This window comes from Cibotium barometz, chromosome 66 (assembly GCF_041138505.1).
Source record: "Cibotium barometz isolate CiBa-2024 chromosome 66, ASM4113850v1, whole genome shotgun sequence".
Taxonomy (NCBI): Eukaryota; Viridiplantae; Streptophyta; class Polypodiopsida; order Cyatheales; family Cibotiaceae; genus Cibotium; species Cibotium barometz.
In genome coordinates this window covers 603,503-626,387 of record NC_141111.1, presented here as the reverse complement: position 1 = coordinate 626,387, position 22,885 = coordinate 603,503, and the positions used below count along the sequence as shown (strand labels likewise).

The window sequence follows — 22,885 nt, the reverse complement described above, 5'->3', positions numbered from 1 at the left end:
TGACTCCTCATATTCGGTGCATCATCCTCGTGGATGATGAAAGTGAAACATCATTTTTAGTGATGAACACCTACAAAATTATGTTGAGATATCGAGCTCAACTAGTACTATGGGGGCGGACATTGATGACCCACGTGGGGGTGATAGCTTCCACATCTATACCACTGGCATGGTTGGTGAGATTATGGGTGATATGTGGCCAATGGGATGACAGGCTGTGTGACAACCATTTTGGATTAGTAGAGTCTGGCATAGTTATAGCGCCAGCTCATTTAGTCAGGTTCACATTATGGACCGACCCTTGTATGTTGTAGTAGTTGAGTACTAACCCATATAGTGTGTACTCTTATCTTTATGTTATGTTGGTTGAGTAGAGAAGAAGAAGATAGAATAAAATTCAACTATCCATGTCTCTCTTGTGTCTTGCTCTGTCTTGTGTGTGTGTGTGTGTGTTTTCTTGCTAGGGTTTGAAGCTCTCTCTCTCCCCCCACATTCTCTTTCTGGTATCAGAGCCTTGTTCGTGTGAGAGCTAAAGAGGCAAGAACAAGCAAGGAAGCAAGTGGCACTACACGGGTAAGAGCACCATCATCTCTTTCCCCTTCTTGATTTAGGTACAACACCCCCTTAGTAGCTCTGGGAGAGCTACACATCTCCGATTGAGGAGCTGTCTTTGTGGGAGCGGAGCTAGAGGGGTAGGTTATTTTAGCCAGATTTGTATTTCGGGCACATTACAGGCCCCGTTTTTGTCACTGTAGGGTATTTTCAGTAATTTTTTGAAAGTTCTGGTAGAGAATTGTTTCTGTTTGAAATCTAGTTATTGCAGTGCAATAGTGTATTTTGGAAGTGCAGACAGGGTTTCCACATGTATTGTTGAGACTGGGTGTATGTACATGCACTCTGGTCACATTTGGTGACACACAGGCTGTGCTGAAGTATTGCTACTCTGTAACAGTTTTATAGGTGATACTACTGTATTACTGGTTGCATATATAAGTTGTATGTTTTCAAGTTATTTGATTGCTATGTAAGAAAACATGTCTGACGGAATTAATCAGATTGTTAGTGATATGCTCAATAAGAATAACTTCCATGCTTGGAAGTTCAGAATGACCAATTTCCTAATAACACCATATTAGTGAATTTGGGAATTTCCCAATTCCCATTTTTGAATACTTAAAAAAGGGGGACATGGGTAACATGTTTGTAAGTTTCTCAAAACCCTATCATATGACCTATCGTTGGAAAGCGCTTGAAAAATGGAATCTAAAGAGCTATAAAGCGCTCATTTTGGATTAGTGGTGTTCAAGTTATGGTTAATCCAAACTTTTGACCACGTGTCCCAAACTTGTGGGAAATTCCCATATTCCCCAATATGGTGTTTAATGGATAAAGGATTTTGGGATTATGTGTAGAAGGAGACAATGAGGAGCCTCCAGAGTTATCTGAGGAGAATGCCACTCCTGTAGATATAAAGGCATTCAAGGATTGGAATCAAGGTGCAACAAAATTTATGTACTGGCTTTCAATTAGTGTCACAGACATTATGATAGGACACTGCAAACACTCCAGCAGTTGGATGGTAGAATTTGGTTCAGATGTTCTAGATTAACACAAAGGCAAGGAAGTTGTAGTTAAAGAGCAAGAGCTACATACTGTGGAAAAGAAAAGTATGTCCATCAATGAATATGCCTTCAAGATCAAGGGCATTTTTAAATCCCTTGGGTCTATCAATGTATCAATGGAGGATGATGATTTAGTGTGTCTTTCTGAATGGGCTTGGCAAAGAGTACAAGTCATTCAAGACCTCCATTGCAGTTAGGGAGAATATTCCCAACTTTCAAAACTTGATATCTATGCTGATCATAGAAGAAATGGATTTAGGTGAGGATTCTTCTTTGCTACAAAGCAAGAACACATCGAAAAAGGCCTTCTACTCTCATTCAGGTAGAGGTAGAAGTAGAGGTCATGGTCGAGGCCAAGCTGGTGGGGCTAACAAGAAAATCAGAATTATGGACAACAATAGTCCAATGATTTACATCAGCACAATCATACATAGGTGGAAGAGGCAAGTTTGGAGCAGGGGGAGCCTAAGAGGCCGAGGTGGGGTTGGCAAAGTAATCAAAATGCAAATAGCATAGAGTGCTATTACTATGGTAAACTAGGACACATGGCAAATGACTGCTACAAAAAGCAAAATGACATTAAAAGTGGGAAGTTGCAGCAGCAAGGTACTTATGCATCATCTAGCAAACGTGGAGGTGATGACAGAAGTGAGCAGTTGTTGTGATGCAGCACATGCTTAGCTCCATAAGAGGGGATGTGTCAGGATATCAAGATATATGATATGTGGATTCTGGTGCCTCTAGCCACATGACCAATCATCCTGAGTGGTTGAGATATGCAGAAAATAAAAAAAACCAGGTTATTATGTAGAAACAAGTGATGATACTGCGCATCCTGTAGAAACAAGTGATGATATTGCGCATGTTGGCAGAGTGTCATTGTCTATGCAAGATGACAAAATGAAGTACTTGGGGATGTACTTCATGTTTCGAATATTACAAAGAACCTGGTTTCTATTGGACACATGGTTGAGCAGGGTTTGCAAGTGAGGTTTAACCCTCAAGGATGTTTTGTGGAAGACTTAAAAAAAACTGTCGCTTGGTTACAAAGGGTAACAGAAATGGCAGGATGTTTACTTTCGATGTGAACATGCCTGAGATAAAGGCAACCATATTTGCGCATGAAACAAGTGTTAATGCAGATATTAACATATAGCACAAGCGCATTGGTCATGTGAATGTACAGTGTGATTGAAGTCTATGCAGGCCCAAAATATTGTTGTAGGTTTGTCAAAGTTTAAGATTGACGGTATGCATAAGGCGTGTGAAGCATGCTAACTTGGTAAGTAGGCCAAACAAGCTTTCCCACATGAAAAGCATGTTAGTGGTGCAAGGCCATTGGATGTCATACATTCAGATGTATGGGGACCGACCAAGACTGCAACAATTGCAGGTTGCAGGTACTATGTTGATGACCACACTGGGAAAGTGTGGGTTTATTTCATGAAGGAGAAAGGTGAGGTGTTTTCTCACTTTCAAAGATTTAAAGCCTTGGTTGAGAAGGAAAAAGGCATGCAAATAAAATGTCTAAGATCAAATGGTGGGGGATAATATTTCTCCAATGAGTTCAGTAATTTCCTGAGAAATCAAGGAGTCAAGAGGCAGTTTACGTGCAGGTACACTCCGCAATAGAATGGTGTTGCAAAAAGAAAAAACAAGCACATTGTAGAAGTGACATGTGCCTTGATGGTGGCAGATCACAATATGCCACATTACTTTTGGGCAGCAACAATAGCAAATGCTGTGTATATTATGAACAGGACACTCACTGCTACAACTATTCATGGTATGACTCCTGAATAGACGTTTACAGTCATAAGATCGGATGTGTCTCACCTGAAAGTGTTTGGGTGTATTGCATATGTACATGTTCCTGATGAAGTGAGAGCAAAGTTGGATCCAAAGGCATAGAAATGCATCTTCATTAGTTATGCTATGGAGTAAAAAGTTTATAGGTTCTATAACCCTACCACTCATGAGATGCGAGTAAGCAGAGATGTCTTCTTTGATGAGATGAGTAGCTGGTACGCACTAGTAGTGAAGGAAATAGAAGATGCAGATGTAAGAAGTGTTGATGCACCACATGTAGAGCAGCAATCACAAGTGTGCTGAGTGGACATGGGGAGTCCTCGAGTAGTGGATCCAATGTTAGCCCATGGTCATAAGACCGGATGTGTCTCACCTGAAAGTGTTTGGGTGTATTGCATATGTACATGTTCTTGATGAAGTGAGAACAAAGTTGGATCCAAAGACATAGAAATGCATCTTCATTTGGTTATGCTATGGAGTAAAAAGGTTATAGGTTCTATAACCCTACCACTCATAAGGTGCGAGTAAGCAGAGATGTTGTATTTGATGAGATGAGTAGCTGGTACACACTAGTAGGTGAAGGCAATAGAAGATGCAGATGTAAGAAGTGTTGATGTTGCACCACATGTAGAGTAGCAATCACAGGTGTGCTGAGTGGACATCGGGAGTCCTCGAGCAGTGGATCCAATGTTAGCCCATGGTCATGTAGGTTGAGGGATGATGCACATAGAAAGGGAAGGAAAAGGCAGATCAACCTTTTGTGCCTAATCTGTCAGCAGATCACTCATATGTGGATGGTCACTCTAGTGGCTCTGAGCAGAGCCTTGATGAGGATCTTGGCATTCCGTTTGTGGTTACTCCTAGTGTAAGAAGAACCAGGGCTATTTTGAGGACACCTGGTAGTGATCTAGGTGTACGCAAGTCTACAAAGGTTAGATACCCTATTGATGTGACAGGTTGAGATATGATGGATAAACCCATCATAATGCATGGTAAAAGAAATACAGGAGCTTGAGCCCACTTTCTTTGAGCAAGCAATTGGAAATAAGAAATGGGAAGATGCCATGGATGAGGAGATGGGAACATTGGTGGATGCAAATGCAACATGGGAGTAAGTGCCTTTGCCTAAGGAAAAGAAGGCAATTGGATGTAAGTGGGTGTATAAAGTTAAGCACAATGTGATGGTTCAGGGAGTAGGTACAAGAAGACAAGATTGGTTGCCAAGGGCTATACACAGACTTATGGCATAGACTATGAGGAGACAGCCTGGTTGCAAGAATGGCAACCGTGAGGTGTCATTTCCATGGCTACAAAACGAAGGGTTGGTCTTTACATCAAATGGATGTAAAGAATGCTTTCTTGCATGGTGATTTGCAAGAATAAGTGTACATGATGCAGCCACGAGGTGATGAGAGTGATGCACATCCAGCTTTTGCGTGCAGGTTACGCAAAGCCTTGTATGGCTTGAAGCAGGCACCCAGATCATGGTCAAACAAGATCGAGGAGTATCTTGTTACCATTGGATTTCAGATATCCAATGTAGATTTTTCACTATATGTGGAAAAGACAGATAGAGGGATCATGCTATTAGTCATCTATGTGGATGACTTGATTATCATTGGTGATAGTGATGTAGACATACATCATGTCAGGATGCTTTTGAAGCAGAAGTTTGAGATGAAGGATTTGGGTGAGCTGTGGTATTTCTTAGGCATAGAGATGGCGAGATCACCTTATGGCATTTTGCTATTACAGAGGCAGTATGGCTTGGACATGTTGTCCTCCAGGTATGGTATGACAGGCTGTAAGCCTATTTCAGTGTGCCATTGGAGCAGAACACAAAGCTTTTCGCAGATATAGGTGAGCTTTTGGAGGACCCCACTACATACAAGTGCATAGTGGGTATAGTTTGATCTACATGACCATTACAAGGCCAGACTTGAGCTATGATGTTGGACTTGTGAGTCAGTTTATGCAGGCTCCTAGGAAGCCACACTTGGATGTGGCTAGATGGATCCTCAGGTACATAAAGTCCATAGTGGATTATGGACTTTTCTATGAGGTTGGTACAGAGATACAACTACATGGGTACACAGATGCTGATTGGGCTATTGGTAGTATTGCAGAGATAGGAGATCTATGAGTGGTTTTATGTTCTCATTTGGGAGTGCTGTTGTGAGTTGGAGCAGTAAGAAGCAGCCAACGGTTTCCTTGTCAAGTACAGAGGCAGAGTACAAGGGTGTTGCTATGGCAGCTTGTGAGAGGTAGCTTGGTTTCAGAAGCTACTTATTAGTGACATCATGGAAGAGCCATGGATAGGGCAGTTCTCATATATTGTGACAACATGAGCAGCATACAGTTGGCCAGTAACCTAATATATCATGCTAGAACAAATCACATTGAGGTGCATTATCACTTTGTGAGGGAGAAGGTTCTAGCAGGAGATGTAGATCTGGTATATGTCAGCACAGAGGATTAGGTTGGCTGACATCTTCAAGAAGGCATTGGGCACAAAGAAGCTCCAGAGGTTTAGGAGCTTACTTAGAGTGCAGTGTGTTGAGTTAAGCTTGAGGGAGAGTGTTGCGATATCGAGCTCAACTAGTGCTACGTGATAGAGATTGATGACCCGCTTGGATGACAACTTCCGAATCTACACCATTGGCATGGTTGGTGAGATTATGGGTAATATGTGGCCAATGGGATGACATGCTATGTGATAGCCATTTTGGATTACTAGAGACTGGCATAGTTATAACACCAGCTCATTTAGTCGGGTGTTCACATTATGGACCGACCCTTGTATGTTGTAGTAGTTGAGTACTAGCCCATATAGTGTGTACTCTTATCTTTATGTTATGTTGCTGAGTAGAGAAGAAGAAGAAGATAGAAGAAAATTCAGCTATCCATCTCTCTCTTGTGTCTAGCCCATATAGTGTGTACTCTTATCTTTATGTTATGTTGCTTGAGTAGAGAAGAAGAAGATAGAAGAAAATTCAGCTATCCATCTCTCTCTTGTGTCTTGCTCTCTCTTGTGTGTGTGTTTGCTTTCTAGGGTTTGAAGCTCTCCCTCTCCCCCACATTCTCTTTAAATTAGACCTCGCTCCCAAAAATATAGGATCATTCACTCTCGGGTTATTTATACCTTCTCTAATCTCAATTTGCAACTATGCATGCAACTAGGCACATGGCTATGCATGCATCTAGGCATGTGACTATCCGAATTGTGGCTATAAACTCATTTGATAGCCATGTGCATAGCCATGTATTGAGATTTAAAAAATTAGGATTCTCATGTGTTGTGCACAACCTAAGCTTTTGCCTTTTGCCTTTTGCCTTGCCAATCTTAATGCCTCTTCTCCCTTCCCAAAACCTGCACTGAAAATACATCTTTCATCTCCTCTACCTCAAGTAAGAAACTCATGCTCTCTTCATTTTATGTGCTTCCATATTTCCTACCTAAGGCAAGAAACTCATGCTCTCTTCCCTTTATGTGCTTTTATCTCCCCTACCTCAAGCAAGAAACTCATGCCCCAAGGTAAGTTTTTCTCCTCTCTATTCCTCTCCTTTTTTTAATTTCATTCATTCAAGTAATAATAAAAACATGAAATTAAATCATATGCTTATGTAGCATTGGAAGGATATGGTTGACCTTACCTCTATCTTCTAGATTCTTGTTCATTAGGACATTTTGGAGGTCATTCGTAGGGCTTGTAAGAAAATGATCGTTTCTTATTTTCTCTCTCTAGAAAAAATCTTGAAATATTAAAACAAAGAGAACGTAAAAGTCATAAAAGTGTACTCTCAAAGCTAGAGAGGTAAATTTTCTCCCACCAGGAGGCGGCCATCTTAAAGTTTGTTGGAACCTTATTTGAAATGATACATTCAAAACTACAAGAATAAGGTTAGTTCAGGAGGATATGACAGTTTAGAGGGAATTAGAACCTTCATCTCCAATTTCAAAAGATAAATACAAGCCTTATCTCACCATAACTAGTCCTATTCTTTCACTCTGCATCATATAGTATACTTACTCATTCCTAGAACACTCCAATGGAGAACAACCATGTACACACTCATTCTATTGAAGAGTCCAATCATGAAAGCATTAAGAGAAAGTACCATCTGCACATTGATCTAGATAGTGCATAGGCAACCATTCAAAAACATAAAAATGGACAACTATTGCTCTCATCAGATGTTAAAGATCATATGAGGTTGTCAGGGAAGCAACACATAGACCTTTGGTGTGATGGCTCCATCTATCCTATTGACCCCTATACTGCTTCACATCCTCTCTTTTCAAATCCCACAGCTCTCTTACGTTTTGCAGGTGATGACACCACAAGCTTACTAGGATATTGCAAGTCCGAATTTCTTACATACAAGAAAGAGAAAGGCATTATTCACAACACTTAGCAAATGAGTTATTTGGCTTGTCTCGTGAATGCAAGACACAGAAAGTTAGATTGGAAGAACAAGAATGTCAAATCAATAAACTAAGAAGTGACCTCCGTAAATATAGAGAAAAAAGTACAATCATTAGACGGCGCATATACGGAAAAGAAAGCTCAAACGTCGAGAACTTGAGGCTCGGTTCTTTGTGGAGGCTTGAAGAAGAGAATCCAAGCCATAAGGTAAGATTGCTGAGTAGTGCTGTATTTGTAGGATTGTCATACATCCTGACAAAGAGAATATTAATCCCAATCTCAATCCAACAAAGCAACTAAAACCATTCGTGACATCGAGAATGGCAAGAGAAATGATAAAAGATAAGAAGTTCAAGGTGGTTCAACATAATATAGTTGATGAATTTATAACCAACAATATAGCTTCAGCTGCGGATATTCAATACACCATGGATTTAGGTGGAGTCAGTCGTAAGGGTTATAGTGCCATCCAGAAGTCAATGTCATCCCTCCTTGAGTCCAAAGGCATTAAAGCAAAGCTACTTCCAACACCTACAAAAGTTTGGAGACATAGGGAGGAATTAAACACAGAACAGCTTCACTATGTTGGTCACTCATACCACATTGTAGGAGAGTTTAAGGGAGAAGGTGGTAGCATATTCTACAATGAACACAACAATATATTCATGGACTTGGAGCTCTTGCAAAAGAGAATGGTGGAGTTCTATGATATTATATTTGAGGAGGTAGGAGGTGTACTTTATTTTTTCATCAAGCTTGATGAGTGCGAGATTATCAAGGAGAAAAAGACGGAAATGGTCACAATAACACTTATGAATAGGGCTCTTTGTAATTTCAGTAGGGGGATGATTCAAAGTATTTTAGTGTGTAGTCCGTGAACGTCTGGTGGCTAGGTTCATTTGAGGTCAAGAAAGAGGACCATGAATCCTTGTTTTGGGTATTTCATTAGACACATATCCCCAATCTCATCAAACAACAGATGAATGCAAACAGGATGCTCCATGTAGAGAAAAGGGGGGAATTTTAAGTCCAATGGCATCTTGTGGGTGATTTGAAGACTCTCAACTACTTATTTAATTGCAGCAACAAAGGGGCCAATGCAAAGTCTCCATGACTTTACTACATGGACTCTGCAAGGGTGATGGACTCTAAGTGGTGGAGACGACCACCCAATAGACAAATTTTGGATGAGAACTTTAAACTAGTGTTTGAGATTCCTCATATATGCACTTTTCATGCTTTGTGTCATATCATAGAGAAACTAGTATATCTCCACATTGGTTTTGCTTGGAAGATCAAGAATGTAACAGAGAGGAAAGAAGACATCAGTGCATTAGAGAAGGTGCTATTAGAAATTGGACTACATGGAGGTAATGTCCAGATTCTGAAGGACACTAAAAAGTCATCAAATGAAAAGGAAATTCCAATGAAGCCCTCCATTGGAGGTGTTAAGGCAAGAAGATTTCTTTCCAAACCAATGAATAATCAGAAACACAAACTTACAAAGTTAGGAAAGCAATACAACAACCTACACAAGTCAAATCGAATACCAACAGTGGAAAAAGCTTCATAATGCAGTGAAAGACCATGAAGGTTCTCCAAGGAATGTCAAAGCAAATGTTTGGCGTTCAATTGATACTCTATTCAAAATGTGTGAGAACGTCAACTACTCCCAACAAGACAAAAAGATCTTACAAGACAACTTACAAGCATTCAGAGCTGCTTGGACTGACACCAACATTACACACTACATGGTATGTTTCTAGCTTACTCTTTTTTCCTAGCCATTGATACTAACTTGCATTGTATGTTTTCTTATGCAACATATTCTCTACAACCACATGCCTTACTTTATCAACAAGTACAGAGATCCTAGCATTTCGAACACACAAGGACTCGAGAAGTCACACTATATGGCCCGAAATGCATATTTCAAGCACACAACATGGTGGTGGAAAAAATAAGGCAAATAGACTGTTTGGGACATCATAGCATAGCGGAGGCTACACTCCAACCCACACACTTGTCAATCCGTGAATGCATCCCGGTTTAGCGCATAGAGGCTATCCCGAATGGGAGAAGATTAGTTAACCACACACTAATGACTTCTAATCCTACTCAATCCTTCTTCAACAATCAAGCAAACAATCGTTGATTCCTTCTCAATCTAACATAATCAACGCATCAAGATTAGGCTACACTTAAGCACAAAAATGCAACTTATGCAAAGAATCTAACATGCAAAGAGCTATCACACAAGCCTCAACTACACATCATTTCATGCACAAGCTTCATCACATGCACTCTACAATTCACAAATCAAAATATCATTACGAAATCTAGATTAGCAAGTGTGTAGACCGCAACCTCAAATCATTGAATACGTAGAGAATAGAGAGTACAAGATTGAAGCAAGAATGGAGATGGAAAGCCTTGGGAGGGCACATGAGAAGGAGCTATGGAGCAAGCTCTCTCTATGAGCCTCTCAACCAAATGACCAAAGAGTCCTCTAGCTCTCAAATGAGCCACTTTTTATACAAAAACTCTAAAACTCTCAAAAGTTCTCATGTGGGATTATTGTCAAGCCCACTCCCACATTCATCTACAACTTGGAACTCTTTACAAGAGCCCTAAGTGTCTTTTTTGTTGCATCCTTGCATTGATCTGCAACACTCCCCCTTCCTATTTTGCGCACGTCCTCGAGCGCGGTAGAAGCAAGAGCTGCAAAAAACCATGGATACAAGTAAAGCCTTTTATTGAAAAAAAGAAAAGAAAAGAAAGGAAAAGAAAAAAAACCAGCAATGATAATTTCACACATGAGCATACAAGTGCAAGGCTTATTAAAGTTTTAAAGAGTACTAAAATAGGTGAGTAAAGACTAGTCAAAGTGAGACTAAGTGGTAGATAGTGCTATGCAAAGGCAAGTGTGCTTGCACACCACAGGTTATGACCGCAGTCTCAATGTCCTACAAGTATTTAAGTTATTCCTAAGTGGCAAACCTACTCCTGAATATGAGCAATGGTGATTGGACCTCTCTTTTTTTTAAATAAATATAAATAATTTCTTTTTTTAAAATTTTTTTTGATGTTTGTGTAGAGGGTGATAAAGATTAAGGTTTCATCCCAATGAGACCCAAGCAATGGCCAAGAGACCTCCGCCAAGAGAATCTAAAAGCCGCTAAGTATCTCAAGGGCGACAGACCCTTTTTCTTTCTTTTATGACATAAGGAGTACCCCATGAAGATGAGGGCATCGGTCTCGAGGGCCCATAGTGTACCCTAGAGTCCTACCAACATCTATCAAGGCGATAGATTCCTTGAAGGTCTTTTCTGAAGTTTTTAGACGTCAGTGTTCACCCCATGGAAACCAAGGCATCAGTCCCAAGGTGCTAAGATAACCCCAGGTCCTACCAAGCATTTCACATGGCTGTAGACACGTCATGTCTCGATTCACTTTATATATATTTTTTTGGAGTATATTTTCGTAAAAAATTTTTTAATTAATCCTAGCACCTAGCTCATACCTAAGAGGTAGCTACCACTAGGGATAACTAATATACCTTGAAAGCATAAGAACTTGGCATACTCCATTGGTATATATCCTACACTGTCTTTAGATAGAAATATCTTCTACTAAGTCCTCTAAGAATCTAGAATTTACTCACCATATTTTAACAACTAATCAAAAACCAGCCAACATTGTGTGAACATGCAAACCATATATGTAAAAGATAAAAGCACATAAAGAACAAAAGATTATGATTTGAATACACCTGTTGTAGTGCCCGTTGATGTTGTTCATTTGCATTGATGCATTACTGATTTTGTGCAGATTGCTCCTCCTTGGTCTTTGTAGGCGTAGCATGTCTCCCCCCTTCCTAATTTGTGGGCACGGTAGGTGGATTGTTGGGGCGTGTTTGATGCTCTTGTTTAGCGGAGATCTCTGTAAAATTTTTATTAACAAGCAAGAAAAGAAAATAAAGGAATAAAATTTGTTATTGGTGCCAATCACCGAATATAGCCGAGGGGAAAAACCCAGTGGGAGAAAAGTGCCCTGGCTTATCGATCTTATTGTGGAGTCGATGTGCTTACCCTTGCGCGCTGGTGGTGGATCCGTGTCCACGTCTGTCCACGTCTGTTGGAAAGATGGTATTAATTTCCTCAGGATGCAGTGACAACCCCTCACAAAAACCGGCCTCTGGAGAAGGTGGTAGAGGAAGGAGTGCTTCCTCACTAAAATATGGCATTGGTTCTATGGGAAGGTTAAGCAGACAATTTCAATTTTGGAACTGCGCAATATAGGTACTCATATTGATCCAATATTGACATGTTGAGGCTTGGGGAAGGAGGGCTTGCAAGATCGGTGGTTGCAAGTCATTTAAACTTGTATCCCTCCATTGTTGTGCTTGAACCTCCTCAGGTAATCTACGTTGATTTGGTCCTCTCTCTGGTATTCTCACATTAAGAAGATTATGGCGTTGGGGTGTAATTCCCACAATTTGTTTCATTAAGCCCGTGCCATATCGTCTAAAGTAAGAGCGGCATATCCAACAAATATGTGAAGCTTCTCCTAATACGAGTCGTGCACACTCTTGACAATGTGGAAATGGGTGATGCTGTTGATAGAATAACGTGACAAAGTGATGCCCACAGCAATTTTCACCTAAGGGAGCGTAGAAGTACCTAGAATGAGTTTGAAACGGAGGAGCACTATAACCCCCGCGATGATCAGGTCGAGTACTATCAGGGTCAATGCATGGTGGACATGTATCTCGCCAAATATCCATCAGGAGTTATATGGACGTAGAACAATGAAATTTAGAACACTCATATCCATCATTACAAATTCCAATCAAAAACAAGATTATCTCAAAAAGAACACAATCCTCTAAAGGCATAAGGAACCACATTATTCAAACATTGATCTACCAAAGAGCTTCAATTGTAGTGTTAATGCCTTATCTTTAGTTTTTGGTATGTCCTTCTTAGGTAGAAATTTTAGCAATTGTCTTGGAATTTGAGCAAGATAAGAGGATTTAGGCATTGAAATGCTAGAATCTATGCTCAAATGAGACTCATTTGGACTTGTCTTAGGAATATAAGTTGATGGTGGAATTGTGTAACAAGGAGAAATTGGGACAACCGGTGTTTCAATACATGTTTTAGGAAGATCAACACAAGTAGATTTGTAGGTGCTATCACAGCCACCTATCCTATCTTGAAGAGTTTGTGTTGAGTTCTTTTGCACCCACTGATATGGAAAATCAACACAAGTAGATTTGTAGGTGCTATCACAGCCACCTATCCTATCTTGAAGAGTTTGTGTTGAGTTCTTTTGCACCCACTGATATGGAAAATCAAGGGTGGCTTTTGGAATCTTTTTGAAACCCTCTTTTACCCCTAGCAAAGCATGGCATTTTGGAAGCCAAATTACTGTTGCACCCTCATAATAGCCTTGTGCTTTAAGAACATGTTTTGGGACCCATCGAGTAACAATCCGAGGTTTAGGCTTGGAAATGATGTGCTTTTTAGGAGGCTTAGCAACTGGACTAGATGGTACAAGTTTGTATGCATCTTTGGGTAGCCAAATTGATAATCCCTTCTTGCCTGGCCTTCTTTGAGCAGCGACTAGAGTAGTTGGAACATGCCAGCCATGGCCCTCACTTGAGTACTCATCAATTATCCACATCATTTGTTTTGGAGCTTCAAGAACAGATTTTGAAAGTGGGTTGTGTGGGGTAGAAACACCACCCTTTTGATCAGCATCATTAGCATATTTGAGTGTTAAATTCTCCACTGAGACTTCTTCTACATGCAGTGCTGTTGTGGATGCATTCCTATAGTACAAATCATCTAGAAGGTCACGTGGTTGTACCATTCGTATAGGAATAATGTCATATCCATCTGAGTCACAAAATTGAATTGGCTTAGGTAAAGCACATGTCGATAATGTTGCAAGGACATGACTCCATTCTAGTGGATCAATTAAATGCTCAGGGAAAGGTTGTGGAATGTATGCCTCATCTGATACACTTCGATTACCCTTAAGTCTCTCAGTGTTGAAATCCCTACATGAGGCTCCACACATCCACAGATCTTCTCGCCCATCTGACAATGTAACTCTTGAGCCCTCAGATGAAGCAGAATCGAACTCATCTATTGGAGACCTTGTTACATCACGATATGAGTGATTCCTTAGGTTGCCCTTGTGATGACAGAATCATGTCGGAGGTACAAATAATTGTCCAATCTTGAATCATTTGAAATTGTCGCATGAATGGTCTACCCAATATCACTTCATAGTTTGGATGTTTTCCAAAATCCACTACTGCAAAGGTGTGCGCATATTCAATCCCACATGTGGTGAGCAATATGTTCTCAAGCAGCCCAAGGGGATGTTCTAAGCTTCCATCTGCTAGCTGCAAGCGCATCCTGGTACTCCTAATAGCTGGTTTGCCCCACTTTTCCCATATTGACCTTGTCACAATGCCCACTCCTGCACCACTATCAAGTATTGCAGTTGAAGCTACTTTTCACACTTCTAATGGGAGGGTAGCATTTCCCTGATCGTCCTCACAAAATTTTCCTACTTTGTTGATAGGAATTGGCATAACATGCTTTGTCTCGGGGTGTATAGTACACTCATGGTGACCCTTTTGTAGCAATACCTGCTCTGAAAAACATGTGGCAATATCATTCCACAACTCAGGTCAAATTTTTATCAAATCAAGCAAAGGTAAGGTACAAGCCACTGGTGCTGACAAAATAGCTTGCACGATACTCATATCCTTCTCCTTTGTCAACCTTTTATGCATGGAGGGTATCCTCAAGGTTTGAGAACAGTTCTCATATTCTCCCAGATATGATGGTAAGGCTTTCATTGTATGCTTACTTCTAGGAGAAACAATTGTTTGAACTTCCTCCTGGATGCTTGGGCGTCCAAAGTTGTTTTCCGTGCCCCTGGTAAAATCCACCTCAGAGAATGGAAGCGAACTAATAGAGGACATGTTCTCATTAACTTTCTCATGAACTGCGGCCCACATCTCATTTGCCATGTCCTCATTAGCATCAATAACTTCATCATTGCATGGGAAGACAAGGCTAGGCGGTGGCAGAATTCCTTCTTTCAATGGGGTGTCAATTGGTGCAGACCTCTCGCTATGAGCTTGTGAAATGAGCTCACTTTTCATTTCCCGACTTGATGATACTTCCGGTATGGTTTCTAATGTTGCCTCAAGAGAGGTTGGGCCCTGAGGAATAGGTGGTGGTTGTCCCTCAAGTATTGACTGAGCTTCCCTAATGAGTTGCTGATGTACAACTAGATTGATCTTCTCCTCACGAGGGTTTGGGTATTCTTGAAGCTTCTTGGGTAGCTCAGATAAAGCTGCAATGCGACTTCTATGAGCATCAATGATGGCATCTAGAGTCTCATTCACTTTTTCCACAAAAACTGAACCCCCAGAACTATCCTCGGTCGTACTAGTCTCATCTTGTTTAGCACTAGGCCCAGGTTGAGGTTGATGTTCCTCATGCACTTCTTGGGATGTAAAAGTTCGATCCCTCATGTTTTGTTTAGAGGCATCTTGAGAACTAATGGATGCACTTTTAGTTCGCTTGTTTCGGTTCTTTTTCCTCCTAGTGGTCTTTTTTCTATTGTCCACTAGATTTGTTTTTGCATCCCTAGTTCGAGGTGTCTCATCAGTCTGTATTTCGGCATTTCGTGTCTGTGATCTAGTCATGACTCTAAGTGGCACGACATCCTCATTCTCAGATGAAGGTGGTGATGGAACTGCCCCTACAAGGTTGAGTGAGACCTTTGGTTGAGAGGTGCCTTCCTCATGTGGTTTCAGCAAACAATCCTTTGGGAAGTGTTCTACACAACTCCCTAGACAATATCTTTCAATTGGTGGAAACTGTTGTACTGTTGTATTGGATCGAGCTGTTTGCCTTGAGCGATGTGGACAATCACGAGCCCAATGGGGTTCTCCGCACTCATAACAGGGGCCCATTAGTTTGGCTTCTACTTTCCTTTGCTGCCATTGACCTGAGGGGCCTAGAGTCCTAGGTTGGTAGCCGCCTAGCAACATTAAAGAGTTTTGTTCCCCTGGTTGAGCCTCCAGTGCTGGGCTTGGGTATGCGGGACTTTCAAAGAGATTTTCCTTGGATGAATATGATGCATATTCCTCCTCCACATAGCCTGGGTTTACCAAGTCTCTACACATATTTGAATTGTCATAGTCCACAACCCTTACAGGAGCAGTCCCAGGAGCAGGAGGTTGAACACCAAGAACAGGTCGTGCTTGCTCTTGTGCCATCGGTGGCTTACGTTCAAAATTAGTATACTGTTGATACATTTGTGGAGCCACTCCACCCCATGGCTGCTCACGCTCCTGTCTCATTCTTGCAATGCGAGTGGCTCCACAAATGTATCAACAGTATACTAATTTTGAACGTGAGCAGCCCACGGGGTGGAGCCACTCCACCCCGTGGCTGCTCACGCTCCTGTCTCATTCTTGCAATGCGAGTACATTCCTGTGTGGTGTGGGTAAAGTTCTAAGCACAGGCTTGGCACCACTTTTTTGTGGGTTGGTTTGTGACTAGAGGAGAAAAGGTATTACATTCCTCTGTTTTATGGTTACCGCCACATGCTCCACAAAGATGAGGACCTGTAGGTAGTACACTCCTCATTCGTTGTTGCTGCTGTTGTTGTGGCTGCATGGGTGGACGATAGGTCTGTCCCAATCTCCTTAGTACTAGGTTAGCTATCTGGTCTGGATTTACTAGCGCGCTAGACCCTGAACTTTGGTCATCACCCCACTGATCTCTAGGTTTCACCTCAAGGCCAAAACCATCTTGGAATTTGAAGTTATCGGTGAAATCCATAGCATCATTGAAATTTGTATGCTTCCTCGCATAGAGATGTGTATGCAGTGTTGAATTTTTGAGTCCTTTTAAGAAGAGAGAAATTAATCGACTTTGGGCCTCGGGGGGGTCACTATATGTAAATCCTCTATATCACGTGCGTTCACGGCCTATTTAAAAAGTCCCTTATCTGTGAATTTTTTAGTGAATATAATGTATCCTTTCTTATTCAAATCTGTAAATTTTTTTTAAAATACAATAAATAAATCCCCTCTGTAAATATATTTCTGTAAGTTTTAAATATTTAAAATGTCCTTCTGTTGAACCCATGTGATACTTACATATTTATATGAGTGACCCCCCCGAGCTTTGGGCGGGCTTCTCATCTTCTGGGCAACGATTAATGTACTCCTTCATTCTATTTACACAGTCTCTAACACTCTCATTCTCGCCTTGCTTGAAAGAGTAGATGTGTGCTACCGTGTCATATTGAATTCCCATCAAGGAAAAAGCAGCAATGAATCTCTCTTCCAAAACTCGTAAAGAAGATTTGTCTGAAGCCTCTAATGCCTGAAACCAAGCAAGGGCTTTTTCTTCAAGAGTGAGTCCAAATCCTTCAATTTGAGTATGCTTGTCCGCAGCTCGAACTGCTTGCCTAAATGCTACTACATGGTCGTATGGATCTCCCGACCCTTCGTACTTCTTTACCAGTTTCTGAAGAGTTGATGGCCTTACTTGTCTTGAATACTCATCATAGGGCCTACGGCCTCTCACTCTCAGTGGGAATTGTTCCTCTCTTTGGTAAGATGGTCCACATGCATCCCAAATTGGTGTGGGTACCCTATTACTAGCCTCACCAAACCCCTCCAAAGATCTTGTCACCTGCATTTCAGGAGGTGCATTTATGGGAGGCCGAGTTGGCTCCCCTCTCCTCCGATTGTCATAGTGAGAAAAATGTTGTTGGGGTGTGATCTGTGGTCGCACTTTTGGTGTCGGATAATGTCTTGGTGCTAAGGTTGGGCTACTAGCAGTGGTCCACTTGGATGTTGAAGGTCCCTCTCTAGTGAACTCTTGTAGGGGAGGGGCAACAGTTTCTCCAAGAAAGGTTGTCTCTCCTGGTTTGGCTGTATTTGTTGAGAACACTTCCATGAATAATGGTTGTCCTTTCCACGTGAGCTCCCGAATCTCTTTCCAATCTAAGGTTCGGTATTCATTGGCCCATTTATCAATTATTCGGTTCATGTGTCCTGCAAGCTTCTCAACTACCACCACCAGTGCTAGAGGAAGATCGAGCTGTGGCAATCTAGTTGTGGCATAGTATCCCTCTAACGAGTCCTTATAGACCTCTTGAAGTGGGTCATCCTGTAAGACCTTTGTCACTGGAATGTGTCGTACAAACTCCCATTGGTTCTCAGCCCCCTGATCCATTTTGCTCTTGCCTTTCCTATCCCTTTCCAAATTTAGATCTACAAGAAGTAAATCATCTATGGATGGCTTTGAGGACTGGGCATTGGAGGGTCCAGGCATGTCCGGCTCAATGAGCCAGTCATCTCTAGACTCCCTTGCGTTGGAAAGCTTCGATAAGTCAAAGAACTCGGTTTTAGAGAGCTCCGCTAATTTGTCTACATTTTCTGGATGGTAGGTGACTTCGTAGCGAACACCATCTCCACCCATGTACATGTTACCCTAGTCATTGACTAGAGGTGCTCTATCAAGTTCTGAGAAAATGTCTGCGATCTTAACAAGATACCGTTGTTGTGGATCCCTAAAGATCTCAGCTCCTTGAGCGTTCGTGTAGACATATTGGAGTCTCACATTGAGTGTTAACCCCATGGTGTCGGCTTCAAATGGATTAAAAGATCTTGTGGGTGTCCTATTTGGGGCTAAGGGATGACTATTTGACGGCCCTAGATTGTCCATGGACAATGAACTAGGGCCGTCAACCCCATGGTGTCGGCTTCAAATGGATTAAAAGATCTTGTGGGTGTCCTATTTGGGGCTAAGGGATGACTATTTGGGGCTAAGGGATGACTATTTGACGGCCCTAGATTGTCCATGGACAATGAACTAGTTGTTCTGGAGGAAAGGGTATCGGATTGGGATTCGGAAAGGGTTTCAGCAATATCTGCCAAATTGCCTACCGATTGGGTCCCACTTTCCTGCGTAGGTACTCTAGAAGGTGCCCTAGGCCCTATGGCAGAATCTATAAGACGTCCCGACCGCAAGTGCATAAGGTCAAATTTTTTTGGTGTTTTATGTGTTTTTGTTTTTTTGTTTTGTCTTTGTTTTTGTTTTTTTGTTTTTTTTATTTTTTATAAATATATATATATATATATATATATATATTTTAACCCTACCTAACCACTAAAGGCAACTGAAATGAGTATGTGTGGTGTAACTATCTATCCTATTTTTTATTATATTTTTTTTAAATGATTTTTTTAATTACTTTTTTGTTTTTTTCTCTTTTCCTAATGACAAAAAATATGAATTACGCTAAACAAATACTAATTATGCACAAAATTACAAAAATTTTAAAACAATGCAATATACCCTAATTATGCAAAAATTTAAAAAAATGAAAAATTACAAAATATGCAAAGAATATGGCCTCCTAAAAAAAACACATAATTTATAGAATTTTTTTTTAATTTCTATTTCTTTTCTTTTGTTTTCTTTTGTTTTCTTCTCCTTGGTTGTTTTTTTTAATACTAATAAATTTCGTACTAATTACACAAAATTATGAATCACGCTAACAAAATTACTAATTATGCACACAATTTACAGAAATTCTAAAAAAATAATGCAAGCTACTTTCATTATGCAAAATTTTACAAAAAGTTAAGAAATGAAAAATGGACTCAAAATACAAACAAAAAAATTGTTTCCTCTTTTTTAAAAAAATATTTATTTTTTTTCCTTTCTTTATATTCTCTCTTTTTTCGCTTTTCTCTCTTTTTTTTTAACTTTTATTTTTCTCTTTTTATTTTTTATTTTTTTTAAAAAATTATTGTTTTATGGTTTTTATTATTATTATTTTTAATTAACAAGAAAATTATAAAAAATAAATAATTAAAAAAAGCAAAAAATAAAAAAAAGCAAAAAAAAATCACTAACCTTATCGTTATCTCCTCCGCGCCGTTCGCCTCCTTCACGTGTCTTCTGCAACGCGGCCCCCACGCAACGTTCAATGCTTCGATCGCCTGCTCGCTCCGCTTACAGCCAACGTCTTCTTTAACGCTTCGACCGCCCTGCTGGCAACGTCCTCAGCCTCTCCTTCTTGCCTCCATGCAGCCCCTCAGCCTGTTGCGCCGCTTCTCTTGTAGCTACCCACACGGTCAATGCTCTGCAGGTGCACCCAATGCAGACGCCCCCCAGTGCAGACACTTCTGTAAGCTGCGCCTCCTTCACATATATTTATCCGCCTCCAACAGCCTTCTGCTCCCCGCCTTCAGCTGCTCGCTGTTGCGCCAGGTGAAGACGCTGCCGGCTGCCAGCCTTCTACGCTTCTACCCGCCTACACTCAGCTACCGACGCCTTCCACTCCGACGCCTTCCACTGCACAGCGCTTCGCAGCCCGCCTTCACTCCATGCTGCCGATGCCTTCCACTCCGCTTTCTGCCGGCCTTCTGCAGTGCCTACAGCCAGCCGATTTTTTTATGTGTTTTTTTTAAAAAAAATAAATAAAACCTTCCACGCAGGTCCTTCCACGCAGGTCCTTCCGCCTCTTCCACCTCCACGGCCTTGGCCTTCAGCGTATAAATATATATATATATATATATATATATATATATTTCCTTGCTGTGCCTCAACGCTTCCCAGCTACCTTTTCACCTTCGCTCGGCCACCTCGCTTTCAGCCAACCGCCCAACTGCTGCGTTTCTCTCTATGTATAAGCCGGCCGCCCAACAGTTGTACGTATATATATATGTATATATATATATATATATATATTTTTCTTTGCTGCGCCTCCAACGACACTCCTCTTACAGCCCCTACGTCGAAAAATACAAAAACAGAAATCACTTGAACCTACTTAATGGCGGGATTACTCTACCGCAATGGGGTTTTAATTTTTTTTGCTTCTAATAAAAAAACAGAAAACACACAAGGCGCCCTTGAGATCACACACTCAATGCCGTTGCAAACTCTACTCTAATCTACCCTAATCCACGATTTTGCAATCAATGGAGCACTTAGTATGAAGTAATGGTTAACACCCTTCACTAACTTAGGTGTGCGTTCCCCGGCAGCGGCGCCATTGTTCGGGATATCATAGCATAGCGGAGGCTACACTCCAACCCACACACGTGTCAATCCGTGAATGCAACCCGGTTAGCGCATAGAGGCTATCCCGAATGGGAGAAGATTAGTTAACCACACACTAATGACTTCTAATCCTACTCAATCCTTCTTCAACAATCAAGCAAACAATCGTTGATTCCTTCTCAATCTAACATAATCAACGCATCAAGATTAGGCTACACTTAAGCACAAAAATGCAACTTATGCAAAGAATCTAACATGCAAAGAGCTATCACACAAGCCTCAACTACACATCATTTCATGCACAAGCTTCATCACATGCACTCTACAATTCACAAATCAAAACATCATTACGAAATCTAGATTAGCAAGTGTGTAGACCGCAACCTCAAATCATTGAATACGTAGAGAATAGAGAGTACAAGATTGAAGCAAGAATGGAGATGGAGAGCCTTGGGAGGGCACATGAGAAGGAGCTATGGAGCAAGCTCTCTCTATGAGCCTCTCAACCAAATGACCAAAGAGTCCTCTAGCTCTCAAATGAGCCACTTTTTATACAAAAACTCTAAAACTCTCAAAAGTTCTCATGTGGGATTATTGTCAAGCCCACTCCCACATTCATCTACAACTTGGAACTCTTTACAAGAGCCCTAAGTGTCTTTTTTGTTGCATCCTTGCATTGATCTTCACTCGTCATGCAACACAGACTACAAGAAGTGTTCCAATGGTTCTATAGAAGGATATTGCAACAACTACATAAAAAAGAAACCTTGAGGTCATCCAAATTGATGCAGACAGTCAGACATATGGAAAGGAAGAGATTGAAGCGTTCGAAAGAATTTAAAAACTTAGATGCCATAGAAGCACAAAACAAATGGAGAGAATAAAAGATTTTTATTAATCATAGTTGGACAGATAGATGTAACACATAAGTATTTTACAATGTATCTTTCCATTCTAATGACTTTGGCAATTCTAGTGAATCTGGCTTTCGTTTATACCTTAGCAAATGATGTTTGCCATACTCTTCTAGTTCCTTTGGGTTCTCTATGCCTAGAGACAATGCTACTGCAGCATATTTATGAAAGTTACCCCTTCGGTTGTTGGCATAACCAAGGTAGCATCCAAAAATTTCAAAGGCAATAGACTTCTCTATCAAAATAATCTTCTCATAACTCTTAGGAATAATCTTTGCACCTAGGAACATGGATAATGTCTTGAATACAAAATTTGCAACTTGAGTCATTCAACTTATCAAAGCTATATTTGGCGTGCAGCTCCATGAAGGTTTTATCATCTGGTACAAATCCATCATCTTTGAATTTTTGTGCTTTGCCTAAACAAATACTGAGACACTCTTTACTATTATAATTTTCCTCCAATGCTAAGTCATCTGCATCATCTTCCGAGACAAAACCACTACCCTCTTCCAAAAAATCGGCAATAATAGATAAAGCAAAATCTTCCCTCAGGCTAAAATTATTCTGAATGTCAGCCAACAATACATAACGACTGTTATCATAACGAATTTTGGGAGCACTGGCAATACTAGACCACACTGTTCCACTTTCAAGACATCTACATCTAGTGGTCTCTGTATTGTTGATGTCTTTGGAGCAACAATATCCATCAACTTTGAATCCTCTTCCTCCTGTACTAACTCAATATCTTCCTCAAGTTCTGCCTCCTTAGAGGATAAACTATCTTCTGGGGGAATTTCATCTTGGATGGTACCTTCATACAATAGTTCTTCACCCATTTCAGGAAGGTCTTTATAGAGGCATTGCAGGTAGCAGAGGAATCCAAATGGCTCATATAACAGCCTGCAACAACAACTTAAGTGCAAGGTACACCAAGAAGGCTTGTAGGAAGATGGTAGTTCCTGGTACTTCTTGTATAG

General features: G+C 40.8%; 1 protein-coding gene across 1 annotated transcript in view; it reads left to right on the top strand.

Moving 5' to 3' along the window:
* Positions 1 to 22,885, top strand: part of LOC147602642 (pentatricopeptide repeat-containing protein At3g16610-like) — a 255,088-nt gene that overhangs the window by 41,526 nt on the left and 190,677 nt on the right. The gene's annotated exons all lie outside the window — the stretch shown is intronic.